This window comes from Lagopus muta, chromosome 10, assembly GCF_023343835.1.
Source record: "Lagopus muta isolate bLagMut1 chromosome 10, bLagMut1 primary, whole genome shotgun sequence".
NCBI lineage: Eukaryota > Metazoa > Chordata > Aves > Galliformes > Phasianidae > Lagopus > Lagopus muta.
The window spans coordinates 2,239,539-2,257,978 of NC_064442.1; the positions used below are offsets into that span (position 1 = coordinate 2,239,539).

The 18,440-nt window shown below is 43.6% G+C and overlaps 1 protein-coding gene across 8 annotated transcripts in view; it reads left to right on the top strand.

Moving 5' to 3' along the window:
- Nucleotides 1-369: 369 nt before the first annotated feature.
- DENND4A (DENN domain containing 4A) overlaps nucleotides 370-18,440 on the top strand; it is a 53,438-nt gene continuing 35,367 nt past the window's right edge. The window contains exons 1-2 of one of the 8 annotated variants that reach the window (XM_048955913.1): nucleotides 7,318-7,571; nucleotides 15,218-15,302. The gene's annotated coding sequence lies outside the window, so the exon portion shown is untranslated. Of the gene's footprint in view, nucleotides 543-6,682; nucleotides 6,921-6,964; nucleotides 7,030-7,317; nucleotides 7,572-8,139; nucleotides 8,442-15,217; nucleotides 15,303-18,440 lie in introns of those variants that run through there. The other 7 variants (XM_048955914.1, XM_048955912.1, XM_048955911.1 and 4 more) reach the window with 7 other exon arrangements.

Below are 18,440 nucleotides of genomic sequence, written 5' to 3' on the forward strand. Positions count from 1 at the left end.
TTAAAGAATTTGCCATGTATCAAGATAGTTTAATGCTGCCACTGTGAGTCAAACTCAAACGTGGTTAAGTGAATTATTTACATTGCATCAACATTTGGCCATGCTTTTTGGAGGGGGTGATTAAGCAGTCACTAATGAATCCTCAATTCCCTCTGCTGGCGCTGTCATGCAGGGCTCCACGCAGAGCTCCCAGCAGTATGAAGGATATGGATCAGATGTGTCACTCGCACTCCTCGGCTGTTAGCAGATCGATTTGGAGATGTAAGCAGATGAGTTGGAGTAGTGTGGATTAAGCAAAGAAGTTCTGTTTGTTTGGGTTTTTTTTGTCAAGGTACTTTAATTTGTGGTCTCTCTCATCTCTTTTGTTAGCTCCAGGCTGTTCGTGCTGAAGGTGGCAGAGCTATTATGGCAGATGGATTCAAACAGGAGGACTCAAGAGTTCTGCATGCATGAGGGGTCTGCTGAGGGTAAACTGGGTGTGCTGGACCAAACCCTGGGCGAGCTCAGAAAAGGGCAGAAGCACGATGTGACCTATATCCTCGGTGAGTCATTGCTAAGATTCATTGTTTTTCTCTGTTTACCTCTGTTTCTGAGCAGTTGCTCGCATTTTGAGCAAGTACATGCTTACCTAGTTGAATGGGTAGATGAGTATAATTAGAGCCCAACAGAACAGGGTCAGTAGTTGTACTAATATATGGGCACATTCCAAAGCAGTTACAGAAGAAAAGAATTTCAGATAATTAGGAGAGGTGTTGGACAGTGATACAGATTTTAAAAGTACCCAAGGTGAAATAACAGACACTAAAAATATCTGTACTGAGATGAAACCCTCATGAGTCAGTACTTGAGCCAACTTCCACTCTGGGAATTTGTCATACAGTCATCCAGATAGAGTAGATTATGGCGTAACTCCTTCGGCTGGTGGGCTTGCACTTAGCCTTCAAGGCATCTTCTGCTGAAAAAGAGACAGGTCTGAATGAATAGTGCAGTTGCAATATTATTTGGTATGTTCTGAACTAGCTGTAGCTTTTGAAAAATTGGTTTTATTTCTACCTAGAAAAAAGTCTAATAATGAAAGCTCTCTGTCTTGTATGACAAATTCACTGACAGCACGGCCTAAGATGCATTCTTTCAGTCAATCAGGACACATTTTTTAAATACCCATGACTCTCTAGCTAATAATTCAGCAATGATGGCTCTAGCTTGCAAATGAAATGCTGAAGTGCTACTTTTTCCTTCATTCTGCATAAGGTGTTTTCTGAGTAGGTGCACCATTTTGAAAGTACTGAAAGCACTGAAAGAATTTTAGGTACTTTGATAGAAAGAAGCATTTTGAAGGGCTGTAAAGTTTCAGAAAAGCAGCAGAGCTGTGCTACAAGAACATCAGCCTTAATTTGGGCCAGATTTTCAGTTGCAGATGTATCTGATGCATTTTCCTGGAAACTCTGCATGGCAGTTAGTGAAAGAGTGACCTGATGTTTGCTCAGTGCACAAACGAACTGCTCTGTTTGCTGATGTTGTTTGAATGAAGCACTGCTCTTATTTCCAAAGTGGAGTACTGTTGTAGCTTGGTCAGGAGCAAAGCTTTTCTCATGGAACAGTGTCAGATAGAGGATATAAAATCTCTCCTGAGTGCATCTTGACAGATGTCAATCTGACTTGTCAGCTTTCTGAATTTTAATGATCTGGATTAATTTCCAGATAATAAGTATTTATATAATTGAGATGCCTTATAAATGAATATGGAAATGATTCCATAACATTAATTACAGGTCTTATGGCTTAAATACTTAACAAATTAAAGGCAAATGCTGATGTGGATTGTTTCTGAGTTTATTAACTTTGTAATTTTGGTGGTTTGATTTATTTTAACGTGACTTCCATATGTCAGACAGTGTTTCCTCAACCAAAGGAAACTACGTGCTTCAATGTATCAAAGGATATGGAAGAGTAATAAAATTCAACATGCATCACGCACAGGAAGTAGCAAATGGAATCTGAGATTTCAGAACGTTTGTCTGTGAAGCAAATAAATCAGTAGTTCTTGCAGAATCTCATCTTACATGTTGTTAGCCCGTTACTCAAAGATGAAATGGTTTTAAGTTAATTGTAATACTTTGCACTTCTGTAGCTGTTTCTCTCAAGAATCTCTACAAATATTAATTAAGGCTAATTGTACCCCTGAGAAGTGGCTAACTGGCAGATATACTTCACTTAAACCATCATGCTATGACTGATCCTTAGAACAGAATACTAAAAATTTAAACAGCAGGACTACATGAGGGCCTGAAGTAGGCAGCGGGGCCTCTTTGCATGGAATGCAATTGCTTGGTCTAGACTTGAAAGTAAACCTAAATGCAAAAAAAATAAGGAGCTGAGATGGGGAGTAATCAAAAGTGGTTTTAAATCCAGTGTAAGAGGAGGTACCCACAGCACCACAGCATCGTGTGGAATGACTCTGGGAGATGAATCGGACTGATTCAGGGAAAAGACTGCTACTTGTAGAAATTGCCTCCAGCTGGGCCAAGGAGCACGAGTCCAAGGGAAACCTTTAAGGCTGATGCATGAACAGCAGTGATAACAGTCAGGTCTTTACTCTCACTCCTGAGGTACAGGAGCTGCTGAAAATAGCAACAAAACAGCAATATTAGTGCGTTTGTTTACAGCCTGAGACTGTTATTTTTGCTGGCAAATCTGCACACATAATTTCCTTCCTGCTATTACTCCACAAAGAGAAGCTTTTGTTACCGTGCTTTAATGATGAGAGCGATACTTAGTGCTGCACTGGACAACAGGTTGTTGTTGTTGGGATGTGCGTTAGGACTCAGACCATCCTCAAGCAACATTTCTGCTGTTCTATTCTTTAAAAATCTGCTGCAAATATTTGTTTAAGAGCTTCTGTTGTCTACAGGAAGAGCCACTCCAAAAATACACTCCAGCTGTACATATTTATTTGCCTACTAATTACAGGAGGGGAGGTGTGGCATCACTTGCTTGATACCCAACACGCAGCAACACAGCAAAGCTTGGTGTTAACTGCTTTATGATGCGCAGTCCTACATCTTCAGATGCACGCTTTGAAATTCTGAGGAAGAAAAGCACCACTGAAAACTGAAAAGATGATGAGTTTGCATCTTTTTTTTTAAATATATGGAAAGTATTTAGAAACATTTGGGTCTCCTCTTTGGGAAAGTTTTCTTTCCTTTTTGCTTCCCAGCATTTCTGAGCTTTTGGGAATGCAAATTCTCACATAAACAGTGGGCAATAAACCCTTGCTGAGAAAATCTACCTGGTGGAGAAAAAATCTGCTTGTTTTATCCAAGTGGAATGCCTACACACTGCAGTTAGACTTTATCCCTGCTCATATACGACAAAATTCTCTGTTTGCATTTTGTGAATTGCAGTTCATGACACACATGATTCTGATTCCTAAGGAACCCCCCTGCAGTGCTTCTGCTGAGCTCAGTGGCCGCTGGATCAGGCCCTGTGTTTGCTTCATTTCCCCATATTTCTATCTGCTTCACTAAGTACTTTATCTAGAGAAGGGTCTGAGTCTTCTTTTTTGCATACATGCATGATATTCTATTGCCTCTTCTATAATTTATAACCATTAGTTTCCCTGGAGTGCAAAAGCTTTTCGGAAGGACTATACTTGAAGCAGTAAAAGGAAGGATAACTGCACCATTGTAGTGCTGCATCATAACATTTAAATACATTATTATTTCATAATCTGTCCTAGAGCTTAATCATTGCAGGCAGGGACAGTCTCTGTATGTCAGAAGGGATAGAATCCAGATTTTCAAATAAGCATATTTTAAAAAAAATAATAATAAATAAATAAAAAATGCTGCTTCCAGTGTGATTCCAGCTTGCCAAAGGCTCCATTTCATTGCATAAGCCTCTGGATGTAGATCTATTACTGTATCATAAAGTGGGTTACTGGACAGGGTAAGACAATCCATCCTCTGAAATGCAGACTGTTGCTTTGCCAGTTACATGGTTTATACTTACCCCCTATCATTATATTTATAGTTATTTTTGCCAATGCTACAGATGTGCCATGTCTTTTTGGAAGACATTCTCTTGGGTTCTTTTGGAGTCTCATTCTTCCTCCATGAAGATGTGAGTGAGCAGAGCACACAGCACAGCCAAATGAATTCAAAATGAATAAAATTGGTAAGAAAATGGGCAAATTAAGTCCTGGATTGCTTACTTAAGTAACTGAAATAGTTTTGCCTATGGAAGCCAGTTTCTGCCAGGAAATAGTGGAATAATAATAGCTTTTAATTATTTTTTTTTTCTGAGCACTCTTGAAGCCTCATGAATTATAAGCAGTCAGATCTCACAGTCCCAAGACAAAGTCTGTTAAAACCATGTCCTAGGACAGAGAAATTCTCGATTCCATTCCTGGCACTGTCTCTGACCATCTGTCGCTTGTCCTCTGCCTTGCTTCAGTTTACCCATGTGTAAAAAGCACTTAAAATAAACAAAACCAGGCTTTGAAAATAACTTCATTACTACAAGCTAGAAATTTGGGGGTTGCAACATGGGAAAAAATGGTTCTGTGGTTGCCAGTCCACAGAAGCCCTGCAAGTCCCCCTGGGGAAGCTAAATCCAACTGACAGCTCTCCACCCCATACTTGAGAGGACACCACGTTGAGCATCACAGTGCTGCCCACCTGCAATACACATGGTGGTTGACTCATTCAATTGACTTCCAATGCATGCTAAGAATCTGATCCAACACTGACTGCAATTAATAGGAACGCTTCTATTGACTTAATGATCACTGGGTCAGTCTCCATGTGTGTGCAGAGATCTCTGCCTTGAGATCCCCAGTGTTCCCATGAACAATGTTTTAGAGAAAGGCTTTGTTTGACTAACATATAGACCCATTTCTGTGCAGCGAGCCTGCAGGAACTGCGCATGCAATGAATGTCTCTGCCTGTACAGTAACACTATTCACTGATGTTGCTCCTTATTCAGAAGCAAATACAGCACTACAGTCATTATTGCCCTTTCACACGTGGCATTACTTGAGTCTTGATGTGGACAACTGATGACAAGCTATGGAGGAAAGCTTTGCAGTTAGATATAAGATAGGAGACGTGGCTTGATAGAGGTAGTGACAAGCCAGTAATGAAATGGAGCGCTACAATTACATGTGCTGGTGGGGACCTGGGGATGAAACTGTGCCACAGCCAACAGAGAGAGAGAGCAGGTAGAAAGCGAAAGAGGGTTGGTGGAACCAGGGGAGAAGGAGATGGAAGAACAAGAAGGACAGGACAGAGATAAGCAGTGTGGGTAGCTGTGATGGTGGGACTGGGAGAAACTATTTTGTTTGGTGTTTGTATCAGGAGTTGCAAGGTAAGGTCTGCATCCCTGGCTCCAATTTGCTGACGCTGACACAAAATATAATTAAATATAGATAAGTCCCTAGAGTACAGAATTGGTGGAAGGAAATAAACAGGTTGGGCCATAAATTAACTGGAAATCAAAGATATATACATAAAAGTTACCTATTATGTGATCTGAGAAGTATAAAAACTGACACGGTAAGTTTAAGAATGGTATTTCTGTAAAATTAAAGTTTCCATTAGCAGCTGACAAGAGTATTCTCACGGAACCTAAACTCCAAAACTATTTGAACTATTCACAGTCAGTGCAGTGACTTTGTGTCAGTTTACAGGCAGCTGAAACAATACTTAAGAGCTGAAAAAATGCTCTGGTGGGTCTGTTCCTACCGTAGAATGGAAGATAAAATCCATCCTTGAATCTAAACACCAAAGATCTAAACATTACACCTGTTTGAAAAATGAACAAGGGAAAAGAGCACAAAATATGCTAAATATCAAAGTTACTGACACAAGCTAAAAGATGGACTTTATTATTGCTAATTATTTGAAAGCACTTCCAGGATTAGAATCCATCCAAAATGATCATAGGATGTAGAAATTTTTCTAACAGATGGCTGCAGAATTCAAGGATTCTTTTCAAAATACAGCCCAGCTTGCTGCAAATACCCAGGTACTACATTCTTATTTTCTTTATTTACTCCACCGAATATCGTTGAGAGATAAAATGTCCATGAGTGTGGCAATAAATGCATTTTATGCAGCAGTACAAGAAATGGGCAATGTTCTCGCAGTCCCAGCCTGGGAGAGAGGTTGCCACAATCCTCAGGCAGTGCGCTGTTGATCAAACAAGAGTCAGACTCAGCACACAAAAATCAAACCTGGCAGCACAAAAGCTGTGTCTGCGTGTGCAGGCTCGCACACGGGTGCCTCTGCCTGGGTCGTGTCAGCTACTCCATTTCCTACACGGCGCGTAGGAGGAGCAGCATTGCTGCTATAAAAGGTCATATTAATTAAAAAGTAGGGGGAAAAATTAATCTTTTGCACTTCTTAATTTTCGTGTTCTCCTTTCCAGCCAGATTTGCAAGAGGGATGAGTTAGATCTATACAGTAAGTTTGAACACACTTCAGCACTTCCAGCCCGAATTCAGAACCGTATCTGACTTTGTAACAAGCCACATCAAAACCCTCTGAGCCAAATATCCCTAACTGAGGGAAGCTTGAACTCCAAGCCAAAATTGCACGGTTGGAGCCTATCCCTAAACATCACTGCAAAAATAGCACATCGGTGCAACATTTGGAAACAAGAGCACAGCCCGTCTCGGATGCCAGGAAAGCAGCAACCCCGTGTTCCAGTGCAGGCAGAGGGCTTTTTGTTGTGCTCAGCAACATCTTGACGCGCTGCACTAATCTGAGCTGCGCCTTCTTCAAAGGTTATTTTTGTCTCAGGTTCTTTCATAGTCTTTGATGCAACAACGTGGTGTGGGTTACATCAGGCCTGCGGGGAATCCACAGAACCCGTTCTGTTTTTTCCAGGTACCCCCGCCCCGCCGGCGGGCACCACAGGTGAGCGAGGCTGGGATCTTTGGGCCACAGATGGGTTTCTGGTTAATTTAAAGGCGCCGGAGAGGGAGAAGCTGTGGGACCGAGTGGGGAGGAGAGCTCTGCGCAAACGGTGCGTCGTATTTCGGGCTGTGCTAGAGGGGTTCCGCCCATCCGCGGTTCCTGTGGACCCCCACAGCTCAGGGAAGGAGCGGGGGTTGAAATTAGGGTAGCGCGGACAGCCGAGCCGAGGCGCCCGGCTGCGGGCCCGCTCCGTCACACGGAGCCGCCCTCCTCCGCGGCGGTCCCGAGGCGAGCCGAACCTCCCGGCTCGGCCCCGGCGCCGTGCCCGCCCGAGGGGCGGCGGGCGGTGCCGAGTGGGGGGAACCGACCTCCTCCCGCGATCACGAGCCGGCGCCCGCCTCCCCCCGCCCCCGTGACAGCCAAGATGGCGGCGCCAGGAGGCGGCGCGGAGGGGAGGGGGGATCCCGCCTGAGCCGCCCACACGGCGGGAGGCGGCGGAGGCGAGCCGGGCTCCGCTAGGATGAGATAAGGGCGCGGGGACCGAGTGCTTTTCCCCTTCCCCGCGCCCCTTCGCCGCCCGCTGCTTGGCGCTGGGGGCCGGGAAGCGCCGGCGGCCGTTCCCCTGCCCCCAGGAGCGCGGCCCCGTGTGAGGTGAGGGCCGGGGGGAGCGCCGAGCTGTGGGCGCGGGGGGTGCGGGGACGGGGGGGGATTCTCCGAGCAGATGTTTGGGGCCGGGGCGGCGGGGAAGGAGTTCCGCAGGGTTCGGCGGGATGAGGGGCCCCGCGTGGGCCGCGCCGAGCAGCGCGAGCTCGGGGCCGCCCCTCGCGCGGGGCTGCGGCGGGGGGCGGGGGGCTGAGGGGCGGGTTGCTCTTCGCGCCCCCTCTCCTTCCGCGCCTCGGTAACTTTCCGTCGGGCTGCGGCGAGAAGGAGGAAAACTTTCTTCTCTCCCTCCCGACCCCCAAGGCGATCTGGGGCCCAGCGGAGCCCCCGGCCCGGCCTGCGGGCCTCGGGCCGCGCCGCTCGGCCGCGGTGAGGCGGGATCCCCTCGCGCTGCCACGTTACGGCCGGGAGCTGCCTTGTCCTGAGGCGCGCGGCTCCAGGTAGGGCTCCCGCGTGGCTCGGGCAGGTGCCGCTCGGTCGTGTTTTTGTTGTAAGTTTATCCTCGGCTCGCAGAACGCGGCTGACTTCCAGCTGGATTAACGTGGCACGCTGGACATCAGCCCTGACATTTCAGTTCTGTCCCGTCATGATGTCTGCACGCAGCGGGGTTGTTGGCCGAGGAGCGGGAGTATTTAATAACTCCTCGGCAGCGGTTGGCTATTCTGGAGTCGTTTCAAACGGGATTTGAACGTGGGCTGCCCTGAGAATGGGGATTTCTAGCAATGAGGTCCCGGCACCCCGTTCTGAGGTTGGGGTTTTCTGAATTATCTGAGCATCCTGGACGGCTTTTCACTCCATTGTGCAATTTTTCTCCGAAGCTGTTGCTCAACTGGAGGTTTCTGTAAAGAACGTAACACTTCGGTACGTAATCTTTTTCACTTTCTGAGTGATTAAACGAAAGTATTTGATGTTGATCCGTGATGATTTAGGAAAAGGAATTGTAGCTGAGGAGTGAATGGGTTATTTCTGGTTTGTGGGTCATGCAGACCATCTCACTTTGTGAGAGTCTCCCGTTTCTCTTTTCTTTTTAAAAATTCATATATTTAGTGAAACTCGATCCTGTCTTATGGAGCTGGGGGTCTGTGGGCACGTGTGAAGGGAATGGCAGAGTGGGACTGCATTGCTGGGGAATGGGGAAGTGCTTCTGGGGTCGTTGTGAGCTGGCATTGAAATGGTTTAATTATCAGGAACGTGGCATTTGTTTTTGTGGTTAACTTTTGGGGAAGGAGAAGACTGCATGGAGCCTTATAGATGAAATAGGAAAGAAAACCCCAGCTTTTCTACAGCCTTAAGAGCTTGCATAATGTGCGTATTTTATTCTAAAAACATTAAGGTCCAGCTGGATGAAGGAACTTTGCTGAAGTTTATAAACAGTTCCTGCTGCTTTTGAACATGCTTTACCCAATGGGCTCTTCTAAATTGTGCACTTACCAAAAACTAGCACAGAAAAGATAAGATCTCATTCTCTGAATGCTGTGCCAAAAGGCACTATGGCTGTTTTTTGTGTTTATTTTAATACAAGCTTACTTAGAAATATTTTTTCCCATATGAAGAGCATTCATATGCTCAAGTTTTGGTACTTCTCGTAGCAGCGTGGTTGCAGGCCCACATTTCTTGTGAACAGCTTGCTCTCTATGCTCTATCGTGCCCATATGGAGCTTAATGGAATCTCTATATGTGTTAATGGCAATACCAACTATTTTGTATTTACATAGCCAGAGTTAATTATTATTTAGCAAAAGCATAAATATTGACAGAGCCTGGCTTATTCTGTAGGACTCATGTGAGTGCAGCTGATCTCTGCGTAAGCATTCGGGACAATGTAAATACATGGATCACTTTTAAAAGAGAAAGTAGCAAGAAAGAGCCAAGTTGGTGCCTGGTTTAACTGAGGAGAGTGGAGTTGAATGAGAAATGTGTTTAACATCACCTCCTGTATGGCCTTGAGGAAGGAACTGGGAATGCTGCTGCTCAGAACTGAGTCTGATGTTTAATCTACAGGATACTGCATTGAAAGATTAATCTCTAGGTAAATTGCTGCTGGAGTGTGTGAAAGCTGGAGAGAAGAGTCTCATGACTCTTTGCTAGAGGAAGACAGTCTAGATTGAGCTGAATAGCGATACTGGGGTTTGTTAATCTTGAGGTTTTAAAATTGGAGAAAGAAATTTGCTGTGTCACTTAAATATTCAGCATCCCTTTTCAATTTCCACTGTACTTCTTAGCAACTGAATTGGAGTTAACTTTGCAAGTCCTAGTAGAAAGAAATGCTTCCTACAAGAGTGAGTGGAGGAACATTTGCAGTTATGGTCAAAGGGACGTCAGCAAGTTGTGAAGAGTACAGGAGTGTCTTAGTCAGAATCTTCCTGAATCTTAAGTAGCTGTTGAAATGAAGGCTTGCAGGAAGTCTTCTGATTCATTGTCCTTTCCTCAGAATTGACTTCAGTTTTTAAATCTGTTGTTGGTGTGACCTAAGAGTTGGAGGCAGAAGTGTTGCACAACTTGTATTGGATTTAAAAGGAAAAGCTTGATGTAACCTTGTTCAAACATAATGTTTTAGGCACTGGTGGTTTCCAAGTATCTTGCTGTCAGACAGAGTTCCTGTAGCTCAGGTCTCAGTGCATCTCCAGCTGTGAGTTGTGGCAGTATTTGCTCTGAAGTTTCCTGGAAAGAACACTATCTCTTCATAAATGGGGAGAGAAAAAGAAATAAAAGCAGTTTTGGTGTCTGTGTTTTTTGTTTTTTGTTTTTTGTTTTTTTTTGTTTGTTTTTTAAAGTACCTTAAATTGCATCATGCTTTGCTTAAGATTTTGCACCTTTGAAGAAAGGGAGATTGTGCTTGCTGAAAAAGTAAGGGGGGTGGTGTGTGGTTTAGAGGGCTGAGTGGCATTTGTTCCTCATGCTTCTGCTGCAGTCTCACAGGATGGTCATGGGAAGGAGCACAGAAAAGCCCCTCCATCTATTCCCTTATATATCGATTCTACATACAAACATCACTCACTGCTGTGAGCACAAATCATGACACAAATTTTATGGCATACTGAGTGCAGCAAATCCTCTGCAAGCTTAAGCAAGTTGTGCCTTGCTTTATTTGGAGATAGCTGACAGGTATGAGGTGAATGTGTATAAACAGAGAAAGCGTCACCACTGTTGAACTACTTAAAATCAGTATTTTCTTGAAGGGAATGGGTCTCTTTGCCATACTGTGCGATTACCTTTAGGTGCTTTCTGTTACGTTCTGGTTCAGGCTTACTCTGTGCTGGATCTGGAAATCTGGTCTATGACTGATCTGGAAATGCTCTGCTAATGTATCTCTGTGTATAAAGTCCACCACAACTAAAATGCACAGAGAAGGCTGTGTGTTCTAGCAGTCATTTCAGTCTGTGATGCAGAATTGGTGGTTCCCTATAGAGCTCAAATACAGAACCAGGAGGAGATTGTGGAGGTGAAGTGGAAACTCAAGTGTTGGTCCTACTCTTTCAAATGGCACATTTTTCTCTTTTCGAAGTATTATTTCAAGTCTTAGATATAGGGTTACTGCAGAGGCTGAAATGGAGTGATATTATAGTGGACAGGAGCATGGGGAGGGGGATGAGAAAAGAAATATGATATAAGCATAGGATACAAGGAGTGAGGCAGAAGGTTAGAAGTAAGTTAGCCAATTATATTCTCCCTGTTTAGTCTGTATTTGAAATTTTGCCTTTTTTCTTTGGGTGAGGGGGAAAAATGTCCTCTATGGATCAAGGTATTTTATTTAGCCATCTGAAATGAAAGTAGACAAGCAGCAAGTGTCTTGTATAAATTATGTCTATATACACAAATGAGAAAGTCCCCAGAGAACTGTGTGTGTGTGTGCAGGCCTTACACAAACAAACAGACGCAGGTGGTGGGCAGGACTCTGGATTTGGTTTTATCTCGAGCTTCAGAAGAAACTTGTGAACTTGAAGATTTATTCTTAGTTGTACAACCAAGATGAAGATTGTGGTCAGCTCCAGGAGCTCCTGTATGTCAGCACGTTTGCTTGTGTAGTATTTTGACTATACAATTACAGAGGAAGAGCTAGGGCTTTTCAGGACCTGCGTGTGCAGAAGTAACCAGACTCTGCACAGTGCTGTCAGTTTAATCCCAGTGCAGCAGTACTCATCTCACAACGTGTACAGCTTTACAGTTACCTTGTATGCTGAACTCCTATTCAGGACAGTGAAGAACTCATTATGTAGAGCACCAAGGGGCAAACCCTTCTGTGAGTAATTTTCTCACACTGTTTAGCACATGGGTGACTCTCTCTGACCCAATACACTTAAGCCTTTTTTTTTTTTTTTTTTTTAAAAAAAAAGGTTTATGTAATAGCTCTGTCCCAAAAGATGGGTGAGGAGTTTTAAGATAAATCTGTTCTGTGTTCAGAGCTAGGTTTGGAATCCTAATGTAGCAGTTAGTTAGCATATAATGGCACTTCCACTGCTATACTGTGATTACTGGGAGGAAATGCTGTCCTGGTGTTGTGCTGCTAGCTAACCTGGCTAGGAAGCTGTCACAGCAACACGTGCTGCTCGATGGATGTGCTGTAGCTGGGCTGGTAGCAGTACATTCACATTTATTTTTCTGTGAGGTAGAGGATGATGGTTCTGCTAACCGGGTCTGGACACTTGCTGGATGCATAGGGTGTTGGTGGTACCTCACCATTAAACCTTTCCAGTCTGGTGTGGATCATCTGCAAGTGGCAGTTGCAGTCTATGTCTGTTATCCACTGCATGTCCCCTGTTGGAGCATGACTGGGTCCAGTATCCCTACCTGCAGAATGTATTTGCTGGTGACAGACACGCATGGGGAAAAACAAATGCTTTGTGCCTTCTCCCATTACCCGGTGCATTGAAGGTTTTAATTTGGGTGGAGAGAGATGTCATAGCTAAGCTGAAATTGGCATAGACATCCAAATGAGGCTGGGTGAAAGCAGAAATCTTTGACAATACTGGTTGATGCGCTTTGACGTTTTGACATGTTGGAAGATCCACTGCTTTTCCATGCCTTTATGGACTGTGCCAAGGAAAGGAGAGCACTCTGTTTGGGGACCTCCCCTCCTTAGAAGTTGTTGTATAATAAGTAGCTGTACAAAAAGCAGACTGGTTGCCCTCCTGAACTGTTTTGATTGAAGTGATATTTGTGTATTATGGTGCTTATTTATATACTTCTCCTTCATTTACTGTATATTGTTGTCTGCATCTGTCCTTTCAAACACATTTGTACTGCAGAAATTGTTTCCATTCTTTGTTTGTGCTTTTTGGCGGTGAATACTGTAATTTAGAAAGAGAAATGGAAGTTCTAAAACCAGCCCTGTTAAGACCTATCTCTCTGATGAATCTTGTGGAATGCCTGAACATCACATTACTGGTATTTTTTGTAGCCGTGGTTGGATGCCGTGGCATTTTGCTGTGGTACAGCTGTAATGAACACCTAAGCAGGCTGTGGTTTGTTGGGCCCTCTTAGTTATCCCTCTGATTTAGCTAAGAATAAAAACAGCAGTGAAGAACAAACAAGTGAAAGACTTGGTGAGCAGCTGTGGAGAGTGTAGAAGGTACAGAAAAGGCCTTGACATGAAGTCTGTTCCTTCTTGCCTTCTCTTTGCCTGTTGCTGTGCTTCCTCCTAAGCTTTGGTACTCTACATTGCTGGTTCTTGCTGGTGGACTGCAGCAATCCCACTGAATCTAGATTAGCCTCTCGGTTTGACGCTGGTTTCTCTTTTTCCATAAGCACTGCTGAACACATCTGTCTCAGTTTCTGGCCTGCGTTGCAATGTCCTGCTCCCAAAAGCATGTCTCGTGCTCTGTCCCTGCACTCTAATCCATGCTTTTCTGTCTCCAGGCACCTCTTAGAGAGGTGTTGTTGCCAAATTTTCAGCAGCTCTCTTGATTATCTCTAGTGTTGTTTGGATCAGAGTATATCAGAGATTTGGTATGGATGATTGGGAAAGCACCTGCAAGAAGGTTGATAGTGATTCTGGTCAAGTGATGTAAAGGCAGAACAGCAGAACAACTTTATGGATTATTTGTTAATTTTTTTTTCCCATATGCCAATATTTCTCTTAACTCCTGTATATCTGTGGCAGCTGGGGGCTTGTGTTAATTACCTTGGTGTTTACTGCTGTTGAGTGTAGATATATGCCAGAATGTGTTACAAAGTAGGACAAGTGATTGCATCAACCGTATTTGTTAGCTGTTTTATCTGTTGCTGTTATTCATTTAACTGTGGTAGGAAGAAATGGGGTGAGGGGGGCGAGGGGGAGAGATTTGTTTCCAAATCTCCTCTTTGGTTTTCCGGATAGCTGACAAGGAAATTGTCCACAGGGAAATTACTCGTGTTGATGCTGCTCTTTGCTTAGGCTCTTTGCAGCTGTGCTGGAGATCTGCAGGTGATCCCTAACATTGTTTTATGTTGTGATACTCCCAGAACTTTGCTACATAAATCATAGGGATGAGGGGAGTGCAGGTGCTGCGTGGGTTAGCAAGACTTGTTGCAGAGGCTGAATTTGTGCTCCAGGCTGCCACCTCCATTCCTTGCCCTAGAATTAATGACCTGAAAGTGTCGATTGAGTCTGTGTGGTTTGAAATACATTGTGTTGAACTTTGTGCCCCCAGAAATACAATGTTGATAATTCAACATAGTGAGTTTTTTCTGCTGTTCTTTAACTTCAGGAATGGAGACGACTCCCCTTCTTCCTTCTCATGGTTTGCATCAGCCCTCCTGAAATGCATTTCTTCCCAGCCTTGTTCATGTTGCACTTTGTTTTCTGAAGTCTTCTCACAGTAATCTTCTAAGAGTGTGCTTCATGTCTTGGCAAGGAGAAATCTTCCTTTAGACAGCGTTTATTTTTGACTGCAGCCTTGCTGATGCTGATGAGTAGTTCTGGGAGGCTGAAGTCTGAGAGCCTCTCCAGGGAGGTACTCACTCTCTGTCCCACAGTAGAAAGGAGTCGCTCCAAAACACTCCGCTATAGTACAAGCTGGCAGTTTGCACGTGCCTCAGTGTAAAACACAAGCTCAAGTTATCCGTGGTTGTAATTTAAAGTGGTTTTACTGGTGTTTGAAGTGTACAACACGTAAAGAAAAATGGATGTAACAGTAAATGACAAGGAGACTAACTGTAGCTGTGAGGAGGGGGAATGTACGGTAAGGTTGTTGGGTGGAGGAGTTGCACCTGTTGCTGATTGTGGAGTGAAAAGGATCTGCAAAGTATCAGCAAGTAGGAACGATGTTTTAAAGTAGACTTGGAAAGAGCTGAAGGAGCATTTCCTACGTGGCTGTTTTCTGAGTAGGCATGGGTGGCATTTATCAGAAAGGAGCACAAGAGCTGTAATCATACAAAGCAGTTAGCTCAACCATTTGATTTTTGTCCATTTCCTCAAAACATTAAACGTTGCTTATATTCTTGAAATATCATTGCAGAGTAGGACTTAATGTTTGTTTAAAACTTGGCTTCATATACATTTTTTAGTATCTGGGAAACATGTAACCTTGTCTTAGCAGTTGAGTTCTGCAGCAGTTTCCAGTGTTCATTCAGTGTGGCTGGGGCAGTGGAGTGTACAGTAAGTTTAAGTTTAAACAAATGTGCACAGTGTTTAATTTTTATTTTCACTGTTTCTATAGGGAATGAAACTGTAACAAGAAGTCTGTGTTAAAGCCTGGCTAACAGCAAGATAGTAAGGTGTAGAAGAAATGCATTGATAAAAAGGTAGGGAAGACACTGAAAGATATTTTTAACAGGCTTCTGTTCTGGTTTGGCAGAGTTCCTGTGATATTTGAGGTGCTTCTGTTCTGTTTGCTCATAGGATTGTGTGCTTGCTACAAAGAAAATAGCGGTGATAGACGGCTTGTCTCACTTCTGCCGGGCGACTCCGGAATCGCAGGGAAGGGCTGAAGGGTTTTTCCCTGGGTGATTGCACGTTATTAGCAGGTTTTCTACTGCTGAACTCTAATGTGAGTTTTGTAGTGTTGTGGCTGAGAAATGGTTCTGAGTAGCCATAGTGGGACTGAGTGATCCAGCTACATTCCTTTTGCTCTTGTGTGATTAATGCCCACGTTTCTGTGGGTTGGTAGCGTACTTCAGGTTAATGCTGCAGTGCATCCATAAGTCTGTAACATGAAGAGCCATTAGGGTTTTGCTGGCAATTGGCTGTCTGTCTAATCTTTGTGTGCTTTCAAAGTAAGGAAGGTCTTGGAATGTGAGTGTTTGATGAATGCCTTAAAAGATAGATTTTGTCATTGTGTAAAAAAGCTTTGAGCTGATTAAAGACGAGAGAGGGAAAAAAAGAAAGCTGTTGCAGTGCCTTGCATTGGTTTCCTGTACTAGGAGATGCTCTTTTCTTGTATACTAACAGAATATTAGTCAGTCAGGCTAAGAAAGCAAAACATCCCTTCTTTTTTAGACACCTAATAGACCTAATATAGTTCATTAATTCCAGTTCCTCAGAGTTCTTGAAGGAAAACACAGGAAGGAATAGGGAGGCAGGGACATTAGAAGATTACGAGGCAGTTGTTGTGTTTATGTCTGGCAGAGGTAGGCAGGTAGAGCTTCTAGTAGAGTTGCACAGTCCTTACTGCTGTCTTTTACAGGGCTGTGCTCCTCTTGCACATGCAGCACACGTCCAGGAAGCTCCTTCTGCTCCCTGGGAAAGCTGGCTCCTGGAAAGAAGGAACAGCCAGAGAACTTCTAGGTGCTGCAGCCCATTTACAACCTATCTGTGTAGAAGTCTGCAGCTAGGAGCAGGCTGTATGCATTGTTGGTATTTTTTTCCTCCTTGTAAATAGTGTGCTGTATGCATAATAAACTTCATGTCTCGTGAAGTATTGTGCCTGTTGCTGAACAGATGGAATAGACAACAGATCTGAGTTAGACACTGATTTATTGTTGTATCTGAAAACGTAACCTGGTATAAAATCATGCCTCTGACCTTGTGCTTGCTTTTTGAATGAGGTTTGCAAATAGCTTATAGCAAACAGCAAAACCTTTCTGAAAATGAAGTGATTTATTATGTGTGCTTTTCCTTCAGAGTTCAGTGGTGAGATTGAAGTCCCAGTGATGTTTTATTTGCACGAAAAGGTCAGCCTCCTCTCAACTTCCTCATCATCCCTTGTGCTAGTGGGCTGTTCTGCACTTTGCAGCAGACTTGTTCTCTTTAACACCAGCATTAGACCACAAAGTAAACTTTTCAGATGAATCTCTTCCATGCAGTTGCTAAAATGCCAGAAGTTAGTAATTAAAGCAACTGTAGTTAAGCAACAGAAATTATTAATAAGTATTTCCCGAGTGTTTATAGAGAAATAGGGTATTATGAATTAAATTGAATACACATTGAGATGGAGTTTACCGTTTGCCTGTCAGCAAGGTAATCGGCCTGGTTTGGTGGATCTGTGGCAAGATTATCTGGCTGCTTCTCCATTTCCCATCTCTTTAGAAACAGCGGGAAGTCCTTTTTTCCTCCCACTCTTAAATAGTCACAATCTGCAAAGTTTGTCTGTTTTCTGATGTATTCTTACAGTTCAGTTTGCTATTTGCAAAGATACTTTTCTTACTGATGCTCCTGATGTTTAAGTTACAGTGGTATAAATCGCATGCACTGCATTAAAGATGTTCATCACAAAATGATTCAAAGACCGTGTTGCTGGGGATGTACACATGGTAGGGACTTTTTCTAAGAGGCTTTCATGACCCCTTGTTTGTGTACGCTTTTTTTTTTTTAAGGCAGGCCTTTCTGCTGCCTTCCTGCTCCCCTCTGTCGCTGGCTGTCCCTGCTGAGTGCAGTGCAGAAAGGCTCTAGAGGCTGCTTCTCATTGTGTCAGCCCACCTAGGAGCTGCTGCTCCCAGAAACACACTCGTGCAGTGTGACTGTGCCTGCAGGTGGCTTTTCCTTCTTTTGTGTTCTTTTTCCTGGAGGTTGACTTGCAGTATTATAGCTGTATACTTACAGCCTGTTTTGGAATACTTTTACACTGAGTTTTTATTCAGATTTATCGATTTGTGCGAGATTGCTTGTCACGTAATTGGTCTCTGAATTAACTCATACACCCTCTTTTTGTGACCTGTTAACATTGAGATTGCATAAATCTCTGCACACAGTAAACAGATATTAAAAATTCAGGGATCACAGCAGTTCCAGTAGAGTCGAAGTTGGCTTTCAATGAAGTACCACCGAGTTGTTTGATCTGTTCTGCATTTCATCCCATTTCTTGCTGTGAGGCTTTGTATCAGAAAGCAGAGATCTGAAGGGACGTTGCATCACTAGCCAGGCATTCTTCTACCATTTCTTAGGAGTTGCATTAAATTGTGGAAGACTTGCTGACTTGGGCATTACTTGCTGTATAACCTTAGGAAGCAAATGTGTGTGATAGCAGGTGTTTGTATGTAGGAGATTCTAATTTTAACCAGTTATAAATGAGGAGAGCTTGTCCCAGTTTTTCTTGTGTGCTTTTGGGAATTAATGTTTGAAACCGAGGCGTTTGCTATAAACTTAATGTGAAATAATTGATGATGAGGCTTAAAATTTGAGACAGGTGTTACTCCTGAGTTTTAAAATACAGACTTTGTTCACTTGTAATGCTGTCTTGGCTTTTGAATCTAAGAAATCGAGGTGGTGATGCACTGAAGCTTTAAGGCTGGCTTGCAATTTTAGCACTCATACTTTGTGATTAAAAAAGAAAAAAACTAAAATGTTTTCTTTTTAACTTAAAGCTGTTGTGAAGCATTCTGTGGGTGAGGCTGTTTTGTGAAATAGTGCTGAGAAAAGGAACGAAAGAAAAACTTGTAGCTGAATTCTGTTTTTGCACTGAGCCTGTGCTTACTGGGGCGTTCTTCCATACGCAGCCATGGAGG